Raw genomic sequence first — 9,876 nt, forward strand, 5'->3', positions numbered from 1 at the left:
CAGGCCGCCGCAGCCAGCGCCGCCGGCACGCTGGGGCGCTGGGGAAGAAAGGAATTTCTGTGTAAATCCCATTTACCGTCGGGTTTCTCACTTCCCCTCCGGCAGACAATCCCAGCCCTCAGCGCAGCGCTGCATGAAGGGGCTGTTTAATATATTTTTGGAAGAACGGGAAAAAAAAAAAAAAACCTCTCTGAAAAGAGCCTCTTTCAGCTAATAATGAAGTGAATATTATATTAAGAGTGAAAACATATTCAGGGTAACTTAGAGAGGGAGACAGAAAACCTTTTCATAACACCCTGGCCACAAACACAACTGCCAATTAAACCGGCTTCGTTCGCTGGCCCGTGCCAACACAAACGAGGGGGCAGGGGAGCGGAGCATGCCGAAGCCGGTGCGTTCGGTGCCCGGTTGGGCTCGGCCGTGGCTGACGGCACCGAGGGGTTTCCGCTCCGCTGACAGAGCACACCGTCGAAATAAAAAAGCGTGAGTCCCCTGTCCCCGTCCCAGCCTGCACGGGGGCTCCAGCGCCACGGGGGTCCTCGGTCCCTGCCTGCAGTGACCAGTTCTGCCTCTCCTCTGGTCTGCACCAGGGCACTGCCACCAGCAGAGGGGATGTGGGGGGTGGCAGGAGCCCCCAAGCACCCGGCCCGAGGGACCAGCAGGATTGCTCCTGGCCGCGGTGGAGGGTGCTGAGCCACCCAGCCAGGCTGAGCTGATGGGACCAGCCCAGGCTCGGCTGCCCCATGCATCGCGTGAAGGTTTAGAGGGGTGGAAGCTGCATCTCCCACCCCAACACCCTGTGCCGGGGGGAGGAGACCTGCGACCAGCCCACAGGGCTGAGCTCAGACCGTAACAGGAGGTGCCAAAACCTGGAGCACCTTCCAGCATCCCCATCCCCGCCGAGGGGTCCCCATGCGCCCTGGACGTCTCGCCCCATCTTTAGCTCTGCCGTCCCATGTGTTTCGGTTACTTGCCGGCAATCTCGGCCTACCCCCGCCCCTGGCAGAGCAGAGCACAGCCCACAACATGGCGGGGATATCCACACCCATCAATGCTCTCCAGGGTTTCTGCATCAGCTGCCACCGGAGGGGACAGGCACCGAGTCGGGTCTCATTGCCCTCGCCATGTCCCTTGGGGGCTCGCCGGCACGGAGGAGGGCTGCAAGGGGGGGCGACAAGCTGGGAGACCTGACCCACAGGTGACACACAGGAGCACCCACGGGTGACACACAGGGGTTGTGATTCACACTTCCCATGGGCTTTATCTTTGTCTTGCAGCCCAAGGAGCTGAATTGATGGGTTGAGGGTAACACAACATCTCAGGTTTTGGTTAAACACCCACGCCGGGAAAACATCATATGATATCAGATAATATTTTAATTGAGCAAACGCTTGGCAAAGCTCAGGAGCTGCAGGTTGACATTTGATAAACCCAAACTGGAAATACAAGACCTATTCTGAGCTGTAACCAACCTTTGGAACAGTTTCTCCAGGGAACACGCTGAAGATGTTTGTCAAACTATTTAAGGGGGGGGGGGGGGGAGGAAATTTTTGTCCCAAACTTCTTAAAGGCCTGCGTTTTTCGATTAACAATCAGAAAGTGTAGTTCTCTGCAGAGATTTTTGTCTGTTTTGCTCAAGGACTTGTATTTCTGTTTTAATGCCAAGTCAAGATCCAAACACATCTTTGATTTTGCCCAGAGGCTGAAAGTTTGTATTTCTTCCTTTAATTAAAACAAACAAAAAAAAAAAATCAGGAAAGTAATTTTTGGCCGTTATTTGGTAAAGAAAAATGGAAAAATGCAATTCAGCGAAGTCTAGTTAACCATGGGAAGTCTCTCGTACAGCAGCAAACTGGCTCTCAACCTGGAGACAGACTCTAGGTCAAATACAAGTTACCAGCCTGGGCTGGGCGACAGCTCGGGGAAGGGTGGTTGCCGTTCCTGCAGCGTGCGCCGCTGGCGGCAGGCAGCTGACGATGGGAGCAGACCTTCCAGAGACTTACAAAGCTCCTCTCCGTGCCACAGCGAGCCACCCCACTGACATACCCTTCTACAGTTCAGATTTAGCAGGCGTAACGCCTTCCACAGTGAGTTTTGTCCCTACAGTTTGGAGAGCAGAAGGTCCTGCCTTTGCAAGGTCATCGATGGACACGGATGCGCCAAGTTTCCATTTGCAGATCCAGCCGCCCGTGCTCGCTCAACCCAAGTATCCAAAGGCTGTCGGAGAAATGCCAGCATGCCCCACGTCAGAGCAGAGGAAGGGCCATGAAAGGCACAGCTGTCTCCTGCTGGAAAAAACTCGGCCACGTTTATGTTTTCAGACCTATCTTATCCCAACAGTCAGGAAACACAAAGTTCTCCACTTCTTGTAGGGAAGAGGCATCAGCTTCTGATCAAAGGAAGTTATCGGAGCAATTTGTTCAGAAGAAGACGAATGTCCAGATTTAAAGCCCATCAGAAACCAACCCCTGAACCGCTTGCCTTTGGCAAAGCATTACGAGGGAGGCATTGCCATCTAGTGTCGACCCGGGAAAAAGGACTTGGCAAGACATCCACCTCCCCTTACCGCCAGCCCAACGGGGCCTGATGGGGGGGGACAGTTTTAATACCCTCCTGGAAAAGAGCAACGCCAAGCAGACGGGACAAGGCTGCCTGTGACGGGAGGCCGCAAATGGCTGTGGAAGTCCAAACCCAAGAAGCCAGCCGTTGGACAAGCAAGGGCCCAGGCTTGGGATTTTTTAATCAGAACAAGTGATTTGAGTTTCCGGCCCAGCTCAGTTAAAAGTCTCGCCGACAACCTTCCATGCAACACTTGCTTTTCAGGTGCATATTATCACTGCATGCTATTCATCAGGACAAAGCATTGCAGTGTATGATTAAGAGAATTAGTATCATATAACGCCATTTCTTCCTTTCTGATCATCAGGAAGGCTCTTGGAGTCTTCTGGAAAAGAGGCAGATCTGGGGAAAAACTAATCACTGGATTGTTCTTAGGGGACAGATGACAAAACCCAAACCCTGCACTCCTTTTTGGTCTCTTTTCTTCAAACTAAGCAGCACAGCAGGATTTGACCTCCTCTCGGAGACGAAGCCATCCTTTCTCCAAAAGCACAGAGGACCAGAACAAGTAGACAAGCAGCAGGGTCCAGAAGCGTGCTTGCAAGGTGCTGCCAACCCAAAGCTTTCCTAACCCTTTTTTTTTTTTTCTTCTTCCCTCTCCTCTTTGGGACATCCTACCGAGAGGACATTTTATTTTAAGACACCGTCAGACCACGGTGGTAAGGAATCCAAAAGCCTTAAAAGACGCTGGCAGAACAAGAACGCTTCAGACATTTCTCTCCTGGCAAGGGGCCGCCTTGGATTGGACAGCGACCACAGGCAACCCTCCCTGCCTGGCAAGTCAACAACAAGGCACTGAATCATGTTTAGAAGACATTATCCATCCTAGTCAAACACGGGCAGGACAAATACCATGAAAACATCGTTTCTTGTTACCAGGTCCCTCCTCCTCCATGGCTCCTTGCTAGTTTTGCGTTTACCTGCCACCATCTCACTAAGAAGCATTTGATTTTGCATTTATGAAATCTCAGCCACACCACGAAGGCGTTATGTTCAGAGAGACGCGGGGAGTACACAGCAGATTTTCCTCCAAAAGGAAACCGACTTGATCGAAGCTAGAGGAGTCAGCAATAGTTGTAGGGGATAAAGCTGGTATTCTTGAGTAATTTGAAATTTAGTATCAACATTCACAGGAACATTCAGCCAAAACAAAGAGCATAACATGCTGTTGCCCAAGAAGGGAGCTAGCTGTACAGCAACAAACCAGACCCTATTTCCAAATTCCAGCTCCTTACACTGAAAGAGAGACATTAATCATTCTTGCACAATAAATTGGCACAAGTCCTGCCAGCATTAGTTCTCAGGTTGGTTTATTTTCTCAGAACAAAAATATCAAACATAATTTTTTAAAGAACAACCTGTATAAACAATACAAAACTTCATGGCATCCTACTCCCATTTACGGATTCCCTAAAAGCAGCCCAGAACCTGCAACAGGTAGGATGTCAGGAAAGAGTTTTCTTCAAAGAGTGTGCAGGGGAGAAGAGAGGGAACGCTTTCCTCTCTCCTACAGCAGGACTTGGTTCTTCTGGAAATAGCCTCAGAATTTGGCAAACAAAACCAACTTCAGGAAAAAAAATCAGGTTGCGTATAAACACAGAACCTCCACTTCACACTCTCAAAACAAGACATGCTCTTGCCCCTTTTTCCAAAACATAGATGCGATGCCGAGACCTCTGTGTGCCCAGAGGTAGGTCTCCTTCCCGTCCAAGAACTGCTCTTTTCGTCAGTGGGCGAGGTCCTAGGATAACAAGATACCACAGTCAGTGTCCCACAGGCGTCACCTGTACATTTTATTCCATTTTAGCATTAAGTGGTCAATCGTTACTAGCACACGTCTACAGTGGCCCTGAAAGAAACACCCAGAATTTTGTGGCTTAGCACAAGCGGAATGGGCGCAGTGAAATCCCCATAAAATTCATTCAACCTCCTCACAAAAGAACTTGGAGGAAACTGAGTATTCAGTGACAAGAACTCAAAACTAGCAAGTCCACCTCAGAGATACCCTGAGAACACCCTTCAGGTCACCCGCTTTCCTGTACGGGGTCATCCATGCTACCCATCACTTGTGCTTGTCCAACCCTGTTCTGGGAAACCCAGTGCCTGGATACTTGCTCTTTGCCTTCGGGAGATAGTCCTGTGTCTCCTAGAAGATTCACCATTCTCCTCATCTGAGATTTCTATTGCTTCTCACCATACTTACTTGCTCCATCTTCCCCCCTTGCCCACACCCCCTTCCTGTTTGTAGGGCACGACCACCGAGAGGCCTGGCCACACCACTGCGACACCGGCGATGGATCACAAGGTACCCCCAGCATTTTGTTCTTTGTTAGCTCTCCCTGCCCCATCACTCTCAGCTGCAGTTGGGTCCTCACCAGTCTTGGAGTCCTGGCACACACTGAGAAGGTGACAGATTCTGTACCCAGCAAAGCCTCTTTCTCTCATCTGCAGCCCCCACCCTATCCCTCCCCCTCTTTAGGGTCACAAGAGCTTCACTAGAAGGAAACAAGTATCTAGGCGTAGGGTCAGTTTTCTCTGGATATAAACCAGAACTGTTTCTAAGCTGTGACTCTCCCCCCCGCCCCGTATTTTAAACGGGAACGTCTTGGGTCACTCATCAGGACTTGGATCACCTGCCTCATCTTCTACATGGCTACACTGACCTTGCTGCCGAAAGCTCGCCTGCTCCCAGCCATGCTTTCCCTCTGCCTCTCCACCTGCAGACAGAACCAGCACCTTCTCTTCCCTGGCCCTCACAAGCTGCTTGACTTGGTTTTCAAGTGCTGGTCTAACACTGCAAGATCTGCAGTGGAGCTGTGGTGCACGCAAGCATAGTGTAGAGTTCCCTCTTGTCCCCAGAGCCATTAAGCACCTGGGATAAAACACACAGCACACATTCACGCTGCTTTCTGATCTGCCTGTTAACGCATTTCAGCATCCTGCTGCTCACGATGTTGCTGCAGCTGGCACCTCTGAGATACTGACGGAGGAATACTGACACAGAGGGTATTTCCCCGATTTGTCCGAGTGCAGATGGTACCGAAACACTGCTGAAAAGTCGCCTCATCCTCCATAGGATGAACAGCAGAAGGAAAAAAAAAAAAAAAATCAGAAAAATCTTTGGAAACCTTTCCACAAGATAACACATTATCCGTTTCCTGCAGAAGTTCTGAGGATCAAAGGATCAGAAGATGCCCTATCTTCTCTCCGCTCAGGAATACCAGGAGCCCAAACCAATTTTTGATACTCTTTCAGCAGCTGTAGCCACTACAGCTTGCTCAGCCGGCTTGGCTGCAGTGGCCATCTCTGCAAATGTAAATCAAATTACTAGTAGCAAAATGGGGAAGCCTGCTCCTTAGAGGATATCGACTTACAGACTGCTAACCAGAAGGCAAAAAAAAACACCAAACCCAAAACAACCAGTATTTGTGAGGAAAACAGACGCTTTACAGACTAAAGGATGAGAAGATGAAGCATCACATGACGCTCAAAATCCACACCTCATTCATTATATATCCTTGAAAGGCACCACAGGATCACAGGATAATTAGGCCTGCAAGGAACATCAGTAGGTTTCTAGTCCAACCTCCTGCTCAGAGCAGGGTTAGCTATGAGGCCGACCAGATTACTCATCTTCCTCCGATGACCCTGAAGAAGCCCGGTTTTAGTCGGTCTGTATGCTCAGAGCCACACGAAACCCGTGACTCAAATGCCACCCTGCCAGAAAACTATGAGTCTGAATCAGGACAATGTGCCCCCCTCAAGGGCTGCCCCCAATTTAAAGTTTGGGATAATAAAAGTACAAAACAGTCGAGCAACTTTCAAGATTGCCAGAAACACACGAGTAAAGACTTCTAGCCCAGCACAAGCCAGGATTCACGGTAACAAGTCAGTGTAGAGCCACTGTCCCGGTTCAGCCAGACTCACGAAATCCCATGTTACAGTCTCATTTAACAGGCCACCTTTTATCGCCAAACCTTCCAAAACTGGGGGTTAACGAGGTTCATTGTAACGCAAGATATTCACAGTCAGCTTCAAGGCTGGCAGCGCTTTCTACTATTTACCCTGACCAGGAGAAGGGGGAGAGGAAGTTTCTAAAGAAGGAAAACTACCGGAGGACACTTCAGCTGATCTCTTCTCTTTGAAAACGTATCAGAAGTAGAAATGCTTTAAGTCATTTCTCCAGTTCACAGCATAAAGTTCTAGCAACTAGGACAAGGAAAGAAAGGTTTCTACAGTGGAAAAAAAAATCATTATACTTGATGCGCCGTAGTGTTCTGCACATTATTAGAGAAAAGCGTCTTTGCTCCTTTTAAAATGCAACTGACTTCTACTCTGCTACTTGTCAGTCTAATGTTATCCCCACACAGTGCTTCCTTTTATGTGTCCCTGATAGGCATACTTAAAAGATAATCACTTGATGTTTCCACTGGCTGTTAGCTGTGGTTTGGGGTGTCTAGCTGGGTATAAAACCTACAGCTACTAAGACTTCTTGTGCACCATAAAAACAAAGGATCAAACTGTGAGTCTTCTGGTTTCATGGCTGCTATTTGAAGTAATAAAGTCTTTACAAGGAGCTAATTAAAAAAATATTCAAACTGAAACCCTAAAGCCATTTCAAGGAGTGTTTGATCAGTTCATCTCTTTCATTTCTACCTAATGGCTACACAATCAAAAGAGAAGTGGAGGGGAAACACACGGCCCTGAAGACGCAGAGAGTTGGATCACGTTCAAAGTGTTTGCTGCTCCTGCACGTAGGAGAACAGCGTGCTCCAACCAGGACTCTGCTCCAATATTTGTTTCCTTCCCTTAACAGCAGGTTGGCTGCAACTCAGCCACAAAAACCAGCAAGGCACACACTCGCTTTGAAGTTCAGACAGAAGTCTGTTGGTACCAGCTATTTTAATTCATGCTTCAGAAAGACAAGGCAGTCGATCATCAATTTACAGTAAGCAACATGCCAGGTCACAGGTCATTTATAATCACAGTCACCTTTACTCTGCATTAAAGCCATAATTAACAGTTAATGTTTAACTAAGGCTTTAAAGTTTAAGCTGCTTTCTTGCATAAAGAACTGTTGCTGCCTCTTCCCCAGCTCCCCCTTTCCTGCCTCCATCTCTAGCAGGGATGCGGGGAAGTGTCATGTAGGCACCAAACACAGCAGATAAAATTTTCGTCAAAGCACGAGGAAACTGGAAGTAAGAAGCATGCACTCAAAGCATAGCTCCTGCCAGCTCAGCCCTCATTACACCCATGCTTTGAAGCAGCAGCTCTCAACAGCGTTGCACTGAGATAACCCTCAGTGAGAAGAGCGCTCCTCAAGAGAAGTAATCAAGTCATCAGCTTCGTGGAGGGCAGCCTGGAAGGCTGGCCTGGCTTTTACATCCCAGAGAAGTGCCTTTAAAGGATGTTCAGAGAAATGTAGCCTCCACGTCTGGTATGGGAGACAGAATGCCTTCTTTTCAACACTTCTGTTCAAATCTAAATAGGTTTGTCACTGACCATGGAGAAGAAAGGAAGGAAAGTTTTGACTTGGTAGTCAGAAGGGTACGGTACACCTTACACCACAGCTCCACATGAGCACGCTGGAAAAGGAGATGTCACGTGCACACATTTGGAGCACAGATCAGCAAAGGAGCTAAAACCTTCTTGAACAGCAATTGCCCGAGAAGTGCTTTTCACTCAAACCCCAACAAGTCCAAAAGGAACTGCCACTCTGGGATGACAGCCTGGAGAAAAAACACCGCTACCGGGAGGTGAACAAGCGCCTTCTGAAACGCACCACCTAGACCCCACGAGAGGTTACTGACAGGCTGCAGCTCTCCTGAGTGGCAAGAAGAAAGCCCAGCGACAGCTAGGGTGTTATCAGGTAGCTGATAACAAGATGTGCTGGGCAATCCACCCTGATATGAGGAGAAGAAACAGCTATTTACAACGCCAGGCTATTATGGTTTTATCTGGATAATTATTAGGGGGAACACGACATACCGCCATCCTAGGGAGCCTGTCTCTGAGCGTGCAATGTGCCTTCAGAAAATTACCTAATTAGGGTACCGCTTATCTGCTACCTACAGAAGTGATTCTGCAGTCAGCCATACCCTCATTTCTCTCTCCGACGTGTTGTTTGGGGATGTCCAGCTGTTAGTGCTTCAAGTGGGCTCACTTTTATGGCCAAGATGGCTGTGAAGCCCATCTTCAGGGTATGGTAGCACACAGATGCTCGGAGACTCCCCACGTCTGAGGGCTTGAGCAGGCTCAGACTACCCCGTCACAGGTGCACCAGATGTCCAAAAGTCACAGATGAAAGTGCAAGGAGCAGATGCGCTACTCCTTGTTTATATAGCCAAGCTATATGAACTTCCATTGCCATCTGAAGATCTGCACTTACACGCTTTTTTCTCAGGATGTTTGGGTTTAGGTTTTTTTTTTTTTTGCAAGTCAATTTGTCACGATCCTCAGCTCTGCAAAGGATCCACAGCGAGTTTCAAGCACTGCCTGTATGCTAGACAGACAGCTCGTGGCAGGATGAATTCTCCAGAGATCTTCAACAAGTCTCGACTCCAAAGACCCTGAATGCTGATGACAAGTACTACCATCCTGAACCTGAGGTGATGGAAAAAGGATCTGTCAAGCCTGCTCAGATCTGTGACAGGACAAGGATACCTAAAGCAAAAAGGAAAACCAGGAAGTGCAGCCCTTTCCCAAGCATTTCTAGAACAAGTCCCTCAAAACGGCACCCAGACTAAGCAACAAAACAACTTGTTCATAGAGCAAGAGGTCTCACAAGAGGGACAATTATGGGAAGGTGAAAGAAGGGATGAACTCTTCAACACACACTTCTGACTCAGAAGGGACTTCATCCAGCAAGTCTGGGCTGAAACTGATCCTTACAGCAGCTCCCAGTCCTTCAAGAGCTCAGATAACTTTCATGTCAATAATACTCAGCATTCTGTCAAATCAACAGGTCCCCGATAAGGCAGGGTGGGTAGTGGGAGAGGCACATGAAGGTCATGTCTACCCTTACTGGAAATAACTCTGCAGTTCTGCAAACCAACTCACAGCAGTGCCAAGACACTCCCTGCATCTTAAGCGAAACGCCTTTCCGAAAGCAGCGTTCCCCAAATCTGAAGCCCTCATTAGTATCTCCTACCTCTTGGTGCTGACAGCCATAAACATTGTCTTTTTGCAAAACGCTGTTGCCACAATGTCAGACACAGCAATCAATGCCCTGGTGCTGTTCAAGCAGTGATGTAGCCC

At 48.6% G+C, this 9,876-nt stretch overlaps 1 protein-coding gene across 1 annotated transcript in view; it reads right to left on the reverse strand.

Annotated features, from left to right (window-relative positions):
- Window positions 1–4,244: 4,244 nt before the first annotated feature.
- Window positions 4,245–9,876, reverse strand: part of FKBP6 (FK506 binding protein 6) — a 19,144-nt gene continuing 13,512 nt past the window's right edge. The window contains exon 7 of the mRNA XM_019471306.1: window positions 4,245–4,360. The gene's annotated coding sequence lies outside the window, so the exon portion shown is untranslated. The remainder of the gene's footprint in view (window positions 4,361–9,876) is intronic.

This window comes from Aptenodytes forsteri, unplaced genomic scaffold (assembly GCF_000699145.1).
Source record: "Aptenodytes forsteri isolate BGI_AS27 unplaced genomic scaffold, ASM69914v1 Scaffold209, whole genome shotgun sequence".
Taxonomy (NCBI): domain Eukaryota; kingdom Metazoa; phylum Chordata; class Aves; order Sphenisciformes; family Spheniscidae; genus Aptenodytes; species Aptenodytes forsteri.